Source organism: Prionailurus viverrinus, chromosome B1 (assembly GCF_022837055.1).
Source record: "Prionailurus viverrinus isolate Anna chromosome B1, UM_Priviv_1.0, whole genome shotgun sequence".
NCBI classification, from domain to species: Eukaryota; Metazoa; Chordata; class Mammalia; order Carnivora; family Felidae; genus Prionailurus; species Prionailurus viverrinus.
In genome coordinates this window covers 167,732,749-167,752,200 of record NC_062564.1, presented here as the reverse complement: position 1 = coordinate 167,752,200, position 19,452 = coordinate 167,732,749, and the positions used below count along the sequence as shown (strand labels likewise).

At 36.4% G+C, this 19,452-nt stretch overlaps 1 long non-coding RNA gene across 2 annotated transcripts in view; it reads right to left on the bottom strand.

Moving 5' to 3' along the window:
* Positions 1-10,868, bottom strand: part of LOC125163302 (uncharacterized) — a 266,713-nt gene extending 255,845 nt beyond the window's left edge. Inside the window, exon 1 of one of the 2 annotated variants that reach the window (XR_007151387.1) lies at positions 10,837-10,868. This is a non-coding gene — a long non-coding RNA (uncharacterized LOC125163302). Of the gene's footprint in view, positions 1-8,183; positions 8,259-10,836 lie in introns of those variants that run through there. The other variant, XR_007151388.1, reaches the window with a different exon arrangement.
* Between the last annotated feature and the right edge of the window lie 8,584 nt (positions 10,869-19,452).

The window sequence follows — 19,452 nt, the reverse complement described above, 5'->3', positions numbered from 1 at the left end:
AGTGATTTTATTATACAACCTGTGTCATTAGGAACTTGCAGTTTTTTAAAGAAGAAGTTTTTGTTTTCTCTGATGTCATTGATTCAAGCTATTATATTTGTAGAGGCTTTTCCACACAGATATTGTGTGATGTTGTTATCACTTTTTAGGACTACAACTGAAGCCTGTAGAATAAAACACTTTTCTAAATAATAATCAACAAAGAGTATACACTATTATCAATCATGAGTAGCAATTCCCATATCAGTGACTGACAAGAGTGTTATTTGAATATTGTTTTTTATAATATTCAATTACTTATTTGTCATGTATTTGTAACCCAGAGGCATATACGAATCAGAATTTCTTTACATAAGTTAAGTTATGCAAATACTCTTTAGAGCACATAGGCTATTATATTTCCCAGTCATAAAATTGCCTTCAGGCTTCAGGTCAATCATCTTACACAGAAAATTTTCTTGTGATTTACAGGAGGCATCACATCTGTTTCTTTGCCTAACACCCAAGAGGCAGTTGCTATATTAGATAAAATACATTTAAATTATTGAATGTCAGAAAATTTCCCAGTGTAATACTTCCCATAGTCTGAAGCCATTTCTCATTTTTTATTTAAATGTAAATTTTATGGAGTTAATCTGAATGCAGAATCACGTGAGCCTATTACTTCGCCACTTCTGGAAACAGTGAATCATAGAATTTGGTGCTGTAAATCAACTCACAGATAATAATTTAGCCAAAGCCCATAGTTTATAGAGAAGGAAGCTGAGAGTGAGGGCTTATGTAACTTGCCAAAAGCCTCAATTTAAGCAGAGGAAGAAGAGAACTATATTGTGAAAAAAAGGTACATTTTGAATATGACACATTGCAGAAATGTTGAGATCTCTTTGTGCAATGATACTAGATAATGAAAAGAAATCTTGCTACTCATAATGTCACTATCAATTTATATTATATTTCATTTGGAAAGATTTCCTAGAATCCTATAAGATCGTATTACAATCCTCCCTTCAATATGTTTGTGTGGTGCTTTTATGTGGAAATCCAGCATACAAGGCAGATTATTTATTTATTTATTTTTACAGAACCAACACTTATTTCTCGCAGTATGATGAAGTCCTAATCTACTATGTGATGGTATTGGGCGGTAGGAAGTAATTAGGATTAGATTATATCATGAGGGTAGGGCTCTCATGATGATTAATCTCTCATGATGAGATTAGTTCCCCTTATAAGAAGAGGACAGATAGTTCTCCCCACATGCATGCATGAAAGAAAGGCCATGAGACCACACAGCCAGAAGGCAGCTGTCTGTCTACAAGCTAAAACAGATTTTAAAAGAGCTGCTTTGCTCATCCTTGCAATCTTCATCAGACAAGTCCTTGAGGAGGATTCCATGAAATCTTTGTTCTCCTCTGAGCCCAATTTGAAAACTACTGATGTGTATTATTAAGCAATAAAAGAGCATATTAAAATTCAGCCTTAATAAAGGCAATAGCATGAATTCCATGAAGATGTAGCTTAAAATAATATAGGCTAACATAGACTTTGATGACTGGAAATTCAGGGCATGGTTCATTTATTTTTAGTGGCCTGCCCAAGGACTAGAGTAGGACTCAGCAACATGCCAAAAATGTGCAAACCAGTTGAAAGCCTTGCTCTTTCTTGTGTTTCAAAGCCTGTAGCAGATATAGAAGAGGTTGTAACTGGACTTCAGCTGATAATGTTGTGTAAAAAGTGCACCACCCTTCAAAAAGATCTTCCCACACATACTTAAACCTAGAAAGTCATTTGTGTCATCAATCTTATCTTTTAATTTAAGCACCATCCTGTGCTATATGATAATTAACTGCATTATGTTCATTTGCTGAAAATGGTTTTCCTTCATACTTGAGAGCCAGAGAACTATGTAAGTTGATTTTGTTTTCATAGCACATGGACTAAAATATGCAAAGAAAGAGAAGAAATTAACAACAGAAAAATTGGAGCAATAAAACTAATAACAATCCCAAGATTTATTATTTGGACAATATTCAAGGTTTTATAACCACCCAATCATTTTCAACCAGCAGTCAGCATGCTGTCCACCTGTGACTTCCTTCTTCAATCTAGGACAAACTACTGATTTTCCATGAAGTTGTTAACACAAATCACAACTTTTAAGAGCCTTTGTTTCTGATATAAATATCAAAGTCCCTGTTGACTATTAAATATGCTAGAGTTTGATTTATAGCTTAGTAGGTTCAAGTAAAATCAGACATAAGGTGATCATTGCTATATTTCTTCTAAATAAGTCTTGAATGAAGTAATACTACTCTATGTATTAAAACATGTTTTAAGTATCAATATTATGAAATTACTGCTTTAAAAAATCATTCATTAACCAGGAATAGGCAAGAATACTAATTCTATGCTATTTCAACATTTGTCATGTCTTATTTATTATCCTAGTTACATAAAAATAGGGAAATCTTCATTCTAAACTTATTGAACACATATTTTGTAAATACCTACTATGTGTCAGACTTTATGCTGAATGCTGAAGGGAAAAAACTGTCTCATAGGAAAAGAGACATATTATTTGCTAAATAAATAAACATGTAAAGGGGCTGAAAAGATTTAAGCCTGTCATATCATACAGTAATATGTTTTATATAATTAATACATATATTGAATAATTATATATAGTGTGATAATGCTTTGCTAATATAATAGGTTCTGGTATTGATGTTCAATTAAGAAGGGAAGAGTTACATCTAAGCATGGGATAAACTTGAGTTAGATATTTGAGAAACATGCTTGTTGTATCAGGAAAAAAAAAAAAAAACATGAGGGCTAACTGAGCCCTTGGAGGAAAAGTGCAGGAGTTCCTCAGGAGAGACAAACATTAAAACATACATACAGAAAAGTAATGGCCTTTTAAGATGGGTAGTGGGTATATGAGGAAAGAAAGAAAGGAAGGAAGGGAGAGAAGGAGGGAGGGAGGAAGGAAGGAAGGAAAGAAGAAAGGAGGGAAGGAAGGAAGGAAGGAAGGAAGGAAGGAAGGAAGGAAGGAAGGTAGCCATAATATTATAAACCGGTATGGGATCATTAACTGGTATAACCACTTCGGAAAATGGCCACACATACACACACACACACACACACACACACACACACACACACACACACAACTCGTAAATGCAATCAAATTAAACATCAATAACAAAAGCAGAAATAAATTCTTCTTCAGTCAGAAGAGCACTGGACTGTTGATCTTGGGGTTGTGTGTTTGAGCTCCACATTGGGTGTAGACATTACTAAAAATAAATAAAATAAACTTTAAAAGAAACAAGGAAAGAAAGAAATTAAACCTCTTCTAAACATTTAAAAACAGAAATCTGGGAGTGCCTGGGTGGCTCAGTCAGTTAAGTATCTGACTTCGGCTCAGGTCATAATCTCACAGTCTGTGAGTTTGAGTCCCACATCAGGCTCTATTCTGGTAGCTCAGAGCCTGGAGCCTGATTTGGATTCTGTGTATCCCTCTCTGCCCCTCCTCTGTTTACACTGTCTTTCTCTCTCTCTCTCAAAAATAAATAAACATTAAAATTTTTAAACAGAAATCTGAATAAAGGTCAATAGAAAATGGTACTGCCAGTTTCTAGAAATCAAAAATATAATTAAAAAATCATGTTTGAATTTGTTGGATAATGCTAAAGAAGTACTCATACAAAGGTTCATAGTTTCAATTAACTGTGTCTCTAAGAATTAATAAAGACCATCTAAGTACTGATGGCTCCCAAATGTCTATATTTAGCCCAACCCTTTTGCTTGAACTTCAGACCTGTGCTATTCAATATGGTGGACATGGCGTACTCACATTGATGACTATGTCTCTCAGTCTTAGCAGTACTGTAACTGAGATAATCAAAACCCTCCTCTCTCAGAATGACTCAGGTAGACCACTGAGATACCGATTCTTCCAGTCACTCAGGCTTTATTTATTTTGTTTTCCTTCAATTAATTTTATTTTATTTTATTATTTTATTTTATTTATTTTTTAGCCATTTTATTTTTCTTTTATTTATTTTATTCATTTTGGGGGAGGTTTTTTTTTTTTAGAATAATTTGTCGTCAAATTGGCTAACATACAGTGTGTACCATGTGCTCTTGGTTTTGGGGGTAGGTTCCCATGGTTCATCACTTACATACAATACCCAGTGTTCATCCCAACAAGTGCCTACTCAGGCTTTAAATCCTTTTGCTCACATTCCATATTTGTCAGCAAATTCTGTTGTCTCTGCTTTCAAACACCCACACTTTAACCACTCCTCAGGGTGTGGGCTTTCATCCTCCTGATAGAAATTGACATCATCGGGGTGCCTGGGTGGCTCAGTCGGTTAAGCGTCTGACTTCAGCTCAGGTCACGATCTCACTGTCAGTGAGTTCGAGCCCCACGTCGGGCTCTGGGCTGATGGCCCAGAGCCTGGAGCCTGCTTCCGATTCTGTGTCTCCCTCTCTCTCTGCTCCTCCCCCATTCATGCTCTGTCTCTCTCTGTCTCAAAAATAAATAAACGTTAAAAAAAAATTTAAAAACAAAAAAGAAATTGACATCATCTCTTGTCTGGATTTTCATCTACCCTCCTAACTGGTTTTGCTTTTCCGCCTTGGTCTAAGCCCCTGTAGTCTAACCTTAGCAGAGGAGCTGAGTGAGTCTGTTACAAAGTAGAATTGATCATGGCTCCCCTCTGCTCAAATCCTCCAAAGACTCAAAGTAAAAGCCAAAGTCTTCACTAAGCCCCCTATGGTGTGGCTGGTGTCACCCCATTGATCCCAAGCCCTCTCATACTCTCTGCTTTGCTCCGTTGGCTTCAGCCACATGCCTCTCTGTGCTGTCTCCTGATCAGAGCAGACACACCTCACAACAGGGACTTAGCACAAACTCTTTCCTATTTCTCTGTATCCACATGACTAATTCACTCGCTTCTTTCAGGTCTTTAGTCAAAAGTCACTTTTTCAGTAAGGCCCTGCCTGACCACCTTAAGGCAATGTATCAAAATCCTTATTATTTCATGCTGTCCTCTGCTGCATTTTCTCCCTAACTTTTATTTGTTAGGTATTCTGGATATATTTGGCTCATTTTCTTTGCTCATTGAACATCTCTACCACTGGAAAGTAAGTGCCTTGAGGTCGGGAGATTTTTGTCTTGTTGTCTTTTCTGCTGCATATTCAGCGCTAGAACATAATATGTACTGAATGGGTATTTGTTGAATGAGTACATGAAAGAATCCCAAGTTGATGTAAATTTCAAAAACAACTAAAACTAAACCATTTATTGTTTAGAGATAGCAATGAATATGGCTTAAATTTTAAAAAGTACAGTAAATTATGAACAAGTGTCATTACAGTAGATAGCTCTGCAAAGGGGATAAAAGAATGTTCTAAAGAAGTCCACAGGGGCTTCAATGATATTAGTAATGGCCTTTCTTTAAGATGTGTAGTGGGTCCATGACGTTCATTATTGTTTTTATTTCTACTGTGCATATACTTTATATAAATATTTTGATTTTTAAATTATTTCTTAAAAGAATAAAATGGATGGGGCATAAAGCAGGAAAAGAGATCCAATAAAAGATCATTTTAATATCAGCATATCCTCCCCCCGTGCATGGGGCAATTAACTCTCAACAGTGTAAGTCAATTCTTGGTAAGATCTTGGCAAAGATAATATAAAGGAAAAATGCACTCATATGGCTTAAAAATGAATCATATATAGATTTGTATAAACAATATTCAATACTTAAATAGGAATAAATATATATAAATAAATATCTGTTTCAATATATTTTTAAAATATCCATACATATCCTCTCCCAAAAAGCTAAACATTTCCGAAGATCAAGTCATGCATAATCAAGTAATAAAAGGATTTATCTCATAAACAAGTACATGGGTCACAGTCCAAGAAGTAACATGGCATGTATTTTAAAGCATTTAAATAAATCCACTTACTTATTTGGTTAATAAGACACTTCATAAACCGATTTCTTCCTTAGAAAAACTACTGAAGGCAAGATAATTTAGAACCAATGTTTCCAAAATAAATAACTTTAAATTGTACAAAGTATTAAAATATTAAATCTAATTAAATAATGACACATTTACAAATGTTCCATAATAGTACAATCAGTTTCAGAGGCCTGGTTTATGTTAATATCTTTGAGTGCTTATTCTTTATACAAATCACAACTAAATAGATTTCAAGAGAAACATTTGATGGTGTGATTTATGCAGATTATTTGATTCAATTTCAATTAAGTTGCTTCAGCAATTTAAGCAGCTAATTTGATTAGCTGAAAATGTTTTCCTTCACTAGGATTTATGATAACTTTACATCAGTTCCCCATTGTAAAATGACTTTATTGATTGGTAGAATACCATAAGGCATTTCTTCAGTTTTAACAAGATTCCTTTCTTGTGTGCTTTAGACTCAACTCGTGTAGTATGTAACTGAAGCTCTTGACATTCTATTTATACAATATACACATTTATAAATCACAAAGTATGTTAGCGATTACAGCCATAGAATCATAATGCATGATCTAAAGTTTTTCACCTTTGGTTGAGAAATTACATTTTATCTATTAAGTCTAAAATAAAAGGGAAAAGAAAACTTTTTATTCACAAATTATGGATCACCTTTGTACTTATGCAATATCTTTGGTAGTTTTTGTTTGTTGGTTTGTTTGTTTTAAAGCGAGTAATGGAAGAACCCCATCTGGCGTTTCTTTTCCTCTACTGTGTTCAATGTATGAGATTTAAAAACAAAACAAAACAAAAACAAAAAACAAAAAAAACATAAAAATATATGTTTTTCACAGTACAATGGGATAATAAGAACTTTGATTACAAAGTGTGATTGGCATCAGCGGGTTTTGCTCAGCAGTTCTGACCCAGATTGTCAGTTCTGAACTGCAGGTAATAAAGACTATGTGTACTAAAGACTAAGGGAAAAGAGGAGTTGATTGCAGTCAGCTTAAGAATAACTGCCTACCTCCTCCCTGAAAGTGATTCTAAAGTAAGGTCAAAACCATTATTTTTGGAAAGGCATTGTATCACTGCTCTAATGCAACAACTTATTTTGGTTTTTGTGTTTCAGTTGTATTTATTTATTTTCTTATTTTTTATGTTGTTTTTAATGGGAGAGGTAGTGTCATAACTTACTCCCCGTCAGACTCATCATGAACCCATTCCCAGTCTTGTCAATTCTCTGAAATGTGTCAGGTCTGAGATCTACACAATGGAATTTTTACAAGTCACTAAGTAGTAAAAAGCAAAGGGAAGGAAATAAGCAGATGGATAGGACAAACCCTGAAGGCTGTTTGAAGAAGAGACCCTTCCAGATAAATGACTCCGGCATTCCTAGGAAGCCCCCATCTCTGAAATGCACAATTTACCTAGCCAGTTAAAAGGAACAGAGGGAAACTGGTAATTCATTGCCAGCACTTAGAGATTTATACTTTAAAAGGTAAATATTCTAGCACACTGGTCGATTCATTACACTACAAGTTAATAACCACTTTTCTTGAGCTTGTTCAAAATGACATTTTAAAATGTCACTAAAGTCATTTGGCTAATTTCAAATTATATTTTTCAAAAGGCCCGGCCATGTTTGTCACTAAGAGTTTTAACCTAAACTCTACTCAACCCACAAAAGAGTAATTATTTTTGTTGTTTCATTTTTTTTTCTCTAGAAAGTGGTTGTAACAACTTGTACAAGATACAGCGTAACATAAATAACAGATGTTTTCTAGTGCATATTTAACAATTTGCCAAACATGCAACTCTGCTATTAAAAAACATACATTGATTCCACTCTTAACTACTTTGCTGGGTATAGGAGAGGGGAAAACAGGGTTAAAAAAAGAAAAAAAAATAATAGGGGCAATGAAGTATAAATCTAAAGTAAATTTGAGAGGTTTATACATGCCTCATTTTCAACAATCGGTGTATGACTAATACGTTGATCATTAAAATGACTGCAGTTATCCATGTTCATCCTCTAGGAATGTGACCATGTAGCTCCTACCACTCTTTTGACTCTTTTGACCAGAGTCAAAAGTGGTTTGACCTGGTTTGACCTTATGAACATATGCCTTGTCTAACAGAATTGAGATAGGAGTTACAAAGTGTCAATCTGAGCTTACCTTTTAGATGCTTGAAGCTTCCACTCATTTTCCAAGCAATTAAATACGCACATGTGAAAACGTCCAGTAGTCTGGATAAAGGATAAGAGATCCCTTGAAAGAAGGCTAAAGAGCTTCTGACCAGGCAGCAAAACCCTGAAGTCAAGCTATCTATAAACACTGTGGGGGGAGAACTATCATCTTCAGTGGGTATCTTGCCACTCAAAATAGAAGCCTACTTTTCCCAGGCTCCATTGCATTTATTGTAACTCTTTGATCAAGTTCCAGTCAATAAAATATAAAAAGGAAATATTTATTTAAAATATAAAATATAAAAAAGATATAAAAAGGAAAATTGTAAGAAAGAAATTCTCATGAATTCTAATAGGGTTTAAGACTTTTGTTCCTCAAATGCTCTGTGTTTCTGAGAAAATGATTCTAGAAGCCATCTTGGAATATTCCTGATGATGGAAATCATGTACTCAGGACAATAGAAGAAATAGAAGCTTAGATTTCTCAGGGCGCCTGTATGGCTCAGTTCGTTAAGCATCTGACTTTGGCTCAGGTCATGATCTCACAGTTTGTGGGTTCAAGCCCAGCTTTGGGCTTTGTGTTGACAGCTCAGAGCCTGGAGCCTTCTTGGGATTCTGTGTCTCCTCTCTCTGCTCTTCTCCTACTTGCTCCCTGTTTCTCCCTCTGTCTCTCAAAAATAATTAAATATTTAAAAATGTAATAAAAAAAGCTTAGATTTTTTATTTTATCTAGAAACCAACACACCAATTCATCAGTATCTAGCCAAGAGTTTCTTTTTTTTCCATAAAAGAGAAATTCATTTTTTTAATTAAGCCATTTTTAAAGTGTCTTTTTCTTATTCAGACAATTCCAATCTTAATACATTAACAAATATTATTATCCAAAGTATTTAGGGATACTTGCAAATCAATAATTAAAAGGCAAATAATGCAAAGGGAAAATTAGCAAGGACATTTAAAAGCAATGCATATAAAATAAAAATCAATTGGCTACTATATAAAGAAAAGATGTTTTATCTTACTAGTTTTCAGGGATGCAAAAAAAAATTTTTAAAAAGGCAGCAAAGAACATTGCTTCACACCCATTAGATTGGTGAATTTTTTTAGGTCAGATAATTACAAAGATTGTTAAGACTGTAGAACAAACAGAATTCTTGCATGTTTCTGAAATAATTGCAAGACTACTTTGTTTGGCAACTTGACAATATCTAATGGAATTGAATAGCTTCATTCCCTTCAGATCCCACAATTCCATTTCCAGTAATATATGTTTATTAAATATTTTTGCACATCTGTTAATAAGACCTTATTTTCTAAATATGATTATCCAACCAAAGGAACCAGAATTCCCTGAGAAGTGGTTGATTTCAGGGCTGGGGCTGAGAAAACACAAGATGATCCTAGAGCAACTGGCCGTGTCAGATAGCAAGAAAGTAATTTTTAAAAATATATATATGGGGCCATTTAAAAAAAATAAAAACTAAAACGTAGGTGCTGGTCTGAAAGAGTTCCAAATGGCCAAGTCTGTACCAATTTAAACATCAAACATAACAACAACATTAGATTAAAACTCACGCAACAAAATAAATATCCAATATCCATGAGTTAATACTGACATACATGAATAATTGAATAAAATATGGGGAATAAAGGACAGCTTGCCCTGTCTGAAGATTTCAATTAACAAATATAGAAGTGTTAATCATAAAAATAAAATTCACAGTTATTTTATCAGCAAAAAATGTGCTTATTTAGGAACAGCAGAGAATTTCAATTCAGGGCAAGCAAAATACAGCAAAACCATAGGCAAGTCTGGCAAACAAAGGAGAGGAAAAGGGGGAGTTGGGAAGGGCTGTTATAAATATACAAGCAGTCCACTGGAGTAAACTGGGACTTCAAAGTGTAGTGGATTTTCATTGGCTGAGTTGTTACTGTTTTCCATTGCTGGGCTTTTGGGAAGGGGGAAAAAAAAAACCTTCTTGCTCCCACTGGCATAGTAAAAGAGTAGCTGAAGTAGTATAGACTAACAAAGAATGCCTCTTCCTGATGGGTCTGCAATTGGCCACCATTGGTAAGGCATGAGAGAACCCCCCCCACACACACACCAGTAACCTCTTGACTCCATTTTAAATGAAGTTTCCCTTTACTAATTTTCCTGTGAAGGAAATAGAAAATTATCATTAGGAAACCATAGAAATAAGTGTTGAAAGTAATCCACTGAGAGGAGCCAAGATGGAGAAACAGCATGAAAGTTTTTTGTGTGTCTCGCGTCCATGACATACAGCCAGACCAACACTAAACCATCCTGCACACCTAGAAAACTGATCTGAGGATTAACACAATAATCTGCACAACCTGAACCACGGAATTCAGCAGGTACACGGCGCGGACAAGTGGACTTGGGGAGTGAGAAGGCGCAGGAAGGGAGGTGCTTTTGCGAGTGGAGAGAGGACGGAGAGGGCGGTGGGGGGGAGAATACGGGAAAAGCACCCCTCCCCAAAAGCAGCTGGAGAGAAAGTAGAAAATTGGAAACAGCTGCAGGGACTAGACTAAAAAGGGAGAAAGGAGAAAGGAGAGGGTTTAAATTCCATTAAGACTGTAAACAAGGGGAGCACAAAGGCTGCAACTCCACAGCTCCATACCTGGCGGTGCTCTGGTGGGAAGGGCGAATCCCCAGGAGCAGAGTGGGGTCCAGGAGGTTCTTGGGCCACATGGGGAAAAGCGGTTCCACTGCCGGAAGGACATTTGGTAGAGACCGTTGAAGCCACCTGGTCCCAGCACCCCAGAAAATGGCCACATTCGCTGGTGCTGGAACAAGGTCCTTAAGGGTGAAGCCTGGTGCCAGATGTGTGTTGTGATTTTCCATAATCCCTGAAAAGCTGCTGCTACACTATTTCACGAACTTTTTTCTGAGGCCGGCTGGCACCTAGCCACAGTCTCGGGGCACCAGCAGCAGCAGGGTACAACAAGCATTCCGGGGTGAAGCCCACGTTCGGCCATTCCTGGGTGAGACCATGCCACAAAGGGGCAGAACGGGTCAAAGCCGCAGTCCTTCAGAAGTAAGGGGCCGGGGAAAACAGCCGCATCTGAGACAAAACTCAGGAGAGAGGTACTGCCGAGGGCTTGGTCACAAACAGTGAAAAAGCGGGAAGTGGATGAAAGCTGAAGACAGAGGATGGGTGCGCGATTGCTGATCCGGGAGAACAGACTGGGTGGCTGGGTGACGCCGTTTTTCGCTGCTCCCGCGCATGCGGATACGCACCTATGAGCCCCGCAACAATCCACCCCAGTAGGCTACCAGCGCCATCTAGTGGAGAACAGAGCCATTACACTAAGAGCCATCCAACTGGGCCAACCTGGCTCTTCAAGAACAGAAGTCTCATGGCCTGCTTAGTTATAAACTATAAAGTGCTTCATAGTCTGACTTCTAGGGGAAAACGAAGTAATTTCAGTCGTATTTCAATCTGTTAGCAGGTCCATCTGTTCAATTTTCTTTCATTTTTTTCCTCTCTTTTTCATCTCTTTTCTCTTTCCTGAATACAGGAAAACATTCATTTTTATTTTCAATTTTTATTAAAATTATTTCTCTTAAATCTACTGTATTCTTTACGTTTGTGTAAATTATTTCAAATTCTATTTTACTCCCATCATCTCCCATTTTAGTCTACTTCAGTGTATTCATTTTTTCAAATTCTCAATTTCCTCTTTTTCCCCCTTTTATCTCTAATCTATCAAACCATTTTCAACACCCAGAAAAAATACACACCTAAGATCTAGCATCATTTATTCTATTTGTGTGTGTGTTTAATTTTATAATTTAATATTTTTAATTTCAATTTTTTTAATTTTAATTTTTCTACCTCATTAACTCCTTTTCTCCCTTCAAAATGACAAAACAAAAGAATTCACCCCAAAAGAAAGCATGAACAAACGACAGCCAGGGATTTAACCAACACAAATACAATCAAGATGTCTGAACAAGAATGTAGCATCACTATAATAAGAATATAGTTGGAGTCAAAAATAGATTACAATCCCTTTCTGCACAGATAAAAGAAGTAAAAAATAGTCAGGATGAAATAAAAAATTCTATAACTGAGCTTCAATCACTTCAGATGATTTGTGAATTTGACTATGATATGCCTTGTTGATTGTCAGTTTTTGTTGAGTCTAATGGGGGTCCTCTGTGCTTCCTGGATTTTGTGTCTGGGTCTTTCCCCTTGTTAGGGGAAATCACCACAGAAGGATGCCACGGTGGCAAGGATGGGTGAGGCAGAACAGAGAATCAGAGATATAGAGGACAAACATACAAAATAATGAAGCAGGAAAAAAGAGGGAGATGAAGGCAAAGGAGCATGATTTAAGAATTAGAGAAATCAGTGACTCGTTAAAAAGAAACAACATCATCGGGGCGCCTGGGTGGCGCAGTCGGTTAAGCGTCCGACTTCAGCCAGGTCACGATCTCACAGTCCGTGAGTTCGAGCCCCGCGTCAGGCTCTGGGCTGATGGCTCAGAGCCTGGACCCTGTTTCCGACTCTGTGTCTCCCTCTCTCTCTGCCCCTCCCCCGTTCATGCTCTGTCTCTCTGTCCCAAAAATAAATAAACGTTGAAAAAAATTAAAAAAAAAAAAGAAACAACATCAGAATCACAGGGGTCACAGAAGAGGAAGAGTGAGAAATTGGGGTAGAAAGGTAATGTGAGCAAATCATAGTGGAAAACTTTCCTAACCAGGGGAAAGACACAGACATCAAAATCCAGGAAGCCCAGAGGACCCCCATTAGACTCAACAAAAACTGAAATCAACAAGGCATATCATAGTCAAATTCACAAAATCCTCAGGCAAGCAGAGAATCATGAAAGCTGCAAGGGAAAAAAAGTCCCTAACCTACAAGGGAAGAGAGATCAGGTTTGCAGCAGACGTATCCACCAAAACTTGGAAGGCCAGAAAGGAGTGGCAGGATATATTCAATGTGATAAATCAGAAAAATATGCAGCCAAGAATTTTTCATCCAGCAAGGCTGTCATTCAATATAGAAGGAGAGATAAAAGTTTCCCAGAGAAACAAAATTAAAGGAGTTTGTGACCACTAAACCAGCCCTGCAAGAAATGTTAAGGGGGGAACTCTCTCAGGGGAGAAAAGATGAAAATATGAATAAATTTAAAAAATAATAAATAAATAAATACCAAAAGCTACAAAGATTAGAAAGGACCAGAGAACACCCCCAGAAACTCCAACTCTACAAGCATCATAATGGCAATAAATTCATATCTTTCAGTATTCACTCTAAATGTCAATGGACTCAATGCTCCAATCAAAAGACATAAGGTAACAGAATGGATAAAAAAAATAAGATCCATCTATATGCTATTTACAAGAGACCCACTTCATACCTAAAGACACCTTCAGTTTGAAAATAAGGGGATGGAGAACCATCTATTATGTTAATGATCAACAAAATAAAGCAGGAGTAACCATACTTATATCACACAACCTAGACTTTAAAATAAAGACTGTATCAAGAGATGCAGAAGGGCATTATATCATAATCAAGAGGTCTATCCACCAAGAAGACCTAACAATTGTAAACATTTATGTGCCAAATGTGGGCCACCCAAATGTATAAGTCAATTAATCACAACCATAAAGAAACTCATTGATAGTAATACTGTAATAGTAGGAGACTTCAACACCCTACTCACAGCAATGGACAGATCATCTAATCAAAAAATCAACAAGGAAACAGTGGCTTTGAATGACACACTGGATCAGATGGACTTAACAGATATATTCATAACATTTCATCCTAAAGCATCAGAATATACATTTTTCTTAGTGCACATGGAACATTCTCCTGGATAGACCATATAGTGTAACACAAATCAGCCCTAAGCAAGTACAAAACGATCGAGATCATACTGTGCATATTTTCAGACCACAATGGTATGAAACTCAAAATCAACCACAAGAAAAAATTTGGAAAGTTTACAAATACTTGGAGACTGAAGAACATCCTACTAAAGAATGAATGGTCTAACCAAGCAGTTAAAGAGGAAATTAAAAAGTACATGGAAGTCAATGAAAATGATAACACCATAACCCAAAACCTCTGGGACACAGCAAAGGCAGTCATTAGAGGAAAGTATATAGCAATCCTAAAGAAGGAAGAAAGATCTCAGATACACAACCTAACCTTGTGCCTTAAGGATCTGGAAAAAGAACAGCAAATAAAACCCAAACTAGCAGAAGACAGGAAATAATAAAGATTAGAGCAGGGAAGCCTACGTGGCTCAGTTGGTTGAGCATCCGTCTTCGGCTCATGTCATGATCTCATGGTTTGTGGGTTCGAGATCTGCATCTGGCTCTGTCCTGACCGCTTGCTCAGATCCTGGAGCCTGCTTCGAATTCTGTGTCTCCTTCTCTCTCTGCCCCTCCCCCTCTCACACTTTGTCTCACTCTGTTTCTCAAAAATAAATAAATGTAAAAAAATTTTAAAAAAAGATTAGAGCAGAAATTAATGCTATTGAAACCAAAAAATAAAAACAAAAAACAAAAACAGTAGAACAGATTAATGAAACCAGAAGCTGATTCTTTGAAAGAATTCACAAAATTGATAAATCACTTGCCAGTTTGATCAAAAGATAAAGGAAATGATCCAAATAAGTAAAATCAATAATGAAAGAGGAGAGATCACAACCAACACAGCAGTAATAAAAACAATAAAAAGAGAATATAATGAGCAATTATATGCCAAAAAAAATGGACAATCTGGAATAAATGGACAAATTCCTGGAAACATATACACTACCACAACTGAAACAGAGAGATAGAAAATTTAAACAGACCTATAGCCAATAAGGAAATTGAATTAGTAATCAAAAATCTCCCAAAAAACAGGAGTCCAGGGCCAGATGGCTTTCCAGGGGGATTCTACCAAACATTTAAGGAACAGTTAACACCTATTCTCTTGAAGCTGTTCCAAAAAATGGAAATGGAAGGAAAGCTTCCAAACTCTTTCTATGAAGCCAACATTACCCTGATTCCAAAACCAGACAGAGACCCCACTAAAAAGGAGAACAATAGACCAATTTCTCTGATGAACATGGATGCAAAAATCCTCAACAAGGTATTAGCCAACCGGGTCCAACAATACATTAAAAACTTATTCACCACGACCAAGTGGGATTTATACCTAGGATGCAGGGCTGGTTCAATATCCGCAAAACAATTAACGTGATTCATCACATCAATAAAAGAAAGGACAAGAACCAGATGCAGAGAAAGAAATAGATGCAGAGAAAGCATTTGACAAAATACAGCATCCTTTCTTCATAAAAACCCTCAAGAAAGTAGGGATAGAAGGAGCATACCTAGAGATCATAAAAGCCATACATGAACGACACAATGCTAATATCATCCTCAATGGGGAAAAAACTTAGAGCTTTCCCCCTAAGGTCAGAAACGAGACAAGGATGTCCACTGTCACCACTGTTATTCAACACAGTATTGGAAGTCTTAGCCTCTGCAATCAGACAACACAAAGAAATAAAAGGCATCCAAATCGGCCAAAGAGGAGGTCAAATTTTCCCTCTTTGCAGATGACATGATACTTTATATGGGAAACCCAAAAGATTCCACCAAAAAACTGCTAGAATTTATTCATGAATGCAGCAAAGTTGCAGGATATAAAATCAACACACAGAAATCGGTTGCATTCCTATACACCAACAATGAAATGATACAAAGAGAAATCAAGGAATTGATCCCATTTACAGTTGCACCAAAAACTATCAAACACCTAGGGATAAATCTAACCAAAGAGGTGAAACATCTATATGCTGAGAACTATAGAAAGCTTATGAAAGAAGTTGAAGAAGACACAAAAAAATGGAAAAAGATTCCATGCTCCTGGATAGGAAGAACAAATATTGTTAAAATGTTAATACTACTACCCAGCAATCTACACATCCAATGCAATCCCTATCAAAATAACACCAGCATTCATCACAGAGCTAGAACAAATAATCCTAAAATTTGTATGGAACCAGAAAAGACCCACAATAGCCAAAGTAATCTTGAAAAATAAAACCAAAGCAGGAGGCACCACAATCCCGGACTTCAAGCTATATTACAAAGCTGTATTCATCAAGACATTATGGTACTAGCACAAAAACAATCAGATCAATGGAACAGAATAGAGAACCCGGAAATGGACCCACAAACACATGGCCAACTAATCTTTGACAAAGCAGCAAAGAATATCCAATGGAATAAAGACAGTCTCTTCAAGTGGTGCTGGGAAAACTAGACAGCGACATGCAGAAGAATAAACCTGGACCACTTTCTTACACAATACACAAAAATAAATTCAAAATGGATGAAAGACCTATATATAAGACAGGAAGCCATCAAAGTCCTCGAGGAGAAAACAGGCAAAAACCTCTTTGATCTTGGCCTCAGCAACTTCTTACTCAGCACATAGGCGGAGGTAAAGGAAACAAAAGCAAAAATGATCTACTGGGACCTCATCAAAATGAAAAGCTTCTGCACAGGGAAGGAAACAATCAGCAAAACTAAAAGGCAACTGATGGAATGGGAGAAGATATTTGCAAATGACATATCAGATAAAGGGTTAGTATCCAAAATCTATAAAGAACGTATCAAACTCCACACCCAAAAAAACAAATAATCCAGTGAAGAAATGGGCAAAAGACATGAATAGACATTTCTCCAAAGAAGACATCCAGATGGCCAGCCAACACATGAAAAAATATTCAACATCACTCATCATCAGGGAAATACAAATCAAAACCACAATGAGATACCACCTTACACCTGTCAGAATGGCTAACATTAACAATTCAGGCAAAAACAGATGTTGGCAAGGATGCAGAAAAAGAGGATCTCTTTTGCATTGTTGGTGGGAATGCAAGCTGGTGCAGCCACTCTGGAAAACAGTATGGAGGTTCCTCAAAAAACTAAAAATAGAACTACTACACGACCCAGCAATTGCACTACTAGGCATTTATCCAAGGGATACAGGTGTGCTGTTTCAAAGGGACACATGCACCCCCATGTTTATAGCAGCACTATCAACAATAGCCAAAGTATAGAAAGAGCCCAAATGTCCATCGATGGATGAATGGACAAAGAAGAAGTAGTATACAATGGAGTATTACTCGGCAATCAAAAAGAATGAAATCTTGCCATTTGCAACTACATGGATGGAACTGGAGGATATTATGCTAAGTGAAATTAGTCACTCAGAGAAAGATAAATAACATATGGCTTCACTCATATGAGGACTTTAAGAGACAAAATAGATGAACATAAGGGAAGCAAAACAAAAATAATATAAAAACAGGGAGGGGGACAAAACAGAAGAGACTCATAAATATGGAGAGCAAACTGAGGGTTACGGAAGGGGTTGCAGAAGCGGGGATGGGCTAAATGGATAAGGGGCACTAAGGAATCTACTCCTGAATTCCTTGTTGCACTATATGATAATTAATTTGGATGTAAATTTTAAAAAATAAAAAATGAAATTAAAAAAAATTTAACACAGTAAATTCCAAAAAGAGAGAGAGAGAGAGAGAGAGAGAGAGAGAGAAAGTGATCCACTGATATGTGCTAAAATAATGGGTGAGGATTTGAGAAGAAATTGGATATTTACATAGTCTAAAAGTATATCTCCCAAGAAATTTTTTAATTACCAGAAGAGTATTATTACTTTACAGTTCAGAAACTTGGCAGATATTAATTTGAATAAGTAATCAAAGTAACAACACTATTAATAATATCTATTATTGACTAGTCCTGATATAAGACACTGAGGAGGGCAGAACTCTTTAGTGGTATCCTTGGCAATAATACAATTTTTTAAATATAATTTATTGTCAAATTGGTTTCCATACAACACTGAGTGCTCATCCCAAAAGTGCCCTCCTCCCTGCTCATCACCAACTTTCACCTCTTCCCCACCCCCCATCTACCCTTCATTTGTTCCCAGTCCTTAAGAGTCTCTTATGGTTTACCTCCCTCCCTCTCTGTAACTTTTTTCTCCCCCTTCCGCTCCCCCATGGTCCTCTGTTAAGTTTCTCAAGATCCACGTATGACTGAAAACATATGATATCTGTCTTTCTCTGCCTGGCTTATTTCACTTAGCATTATACCCTCAAGTTCCATCTACGTTGCTGCAAATGGAATAATACACAGTTTTAAACTAATTTATGAGTAAGCATCAGAAAATCTCCAACTGGGAGATATTCTGCTAAATTACTGGCCAGTGAACTAAAAACAGTTTCAGTCATGAAAGTCAAAGAAGAAATGAGGAATTGTCACAGATTTAAAAACTAAAGAGATTTGAAAACTAACTATAAAAAGTGATCCTCAAAAGAATCCCAGAAAAGAAAAAGATATTAGTGGAAAATATTATGAAACTTTAAAGAAATTCTGTAGTTTGCTATTATTGTTCTAATGTAAATTCTTTGCTTTCTATACTTTACTGTGGCTAGGTAAGATGTTAACATGTTGGCAAGCTGAGTGAAAGGTGTACAGAAAACTTTTTTAACATTAATGTGTATTTCCTGCAAATCTAAAGTTATTTTAAATAAAAATAATACAATTATTTCCACAATTAAACAATAACATAAATATGAGGTTCTTCAGTGAAGCAACGGTTGCTACAATAAACCCAAATAATCATCTATGAAAATGGTTATAGTTATATGTTCATACAATAAAATACAATAATTAAACCAAATTAATTTTTTATTTGTATTAATACCAATATGAATAAATCTCTAAATCAGAGTTGAGTTTAAAGCTGACTTTTAAAATTGTTTTATACTATTTAATGAAAGGTTGAAAATATGCAACAAATATGTTACAAATACATTGTTTATGGATGGATACGCTCACAAAGTAATAGTAAATAACATACAGGCAAAATATAAACATGAACTTCAGTATAGTTTTTTCATCTGGGAAGAGAGAAAAGGATGGGACAATGAAAAGAACACAGAAGACTTCAACACTAACTTTGAATATTCACTTTTAAATAAAAAAGAGGGGCACCTGGGTGACTCAGTCAGTTAAGAGTCCAACTCTTGATTTTGCCTCAGGTTACTATCTTGGAGTTGTGAGATCCAGCCAAGCATTGGGCTCTGTGCTCATTATGGAGCCTGCTTGGGATCCTCTCTCTCTCTCTCTCTCTCTCTCTCTCTCTCTCTCCCCCTCACTATGCTCCTTCCCCACTCAT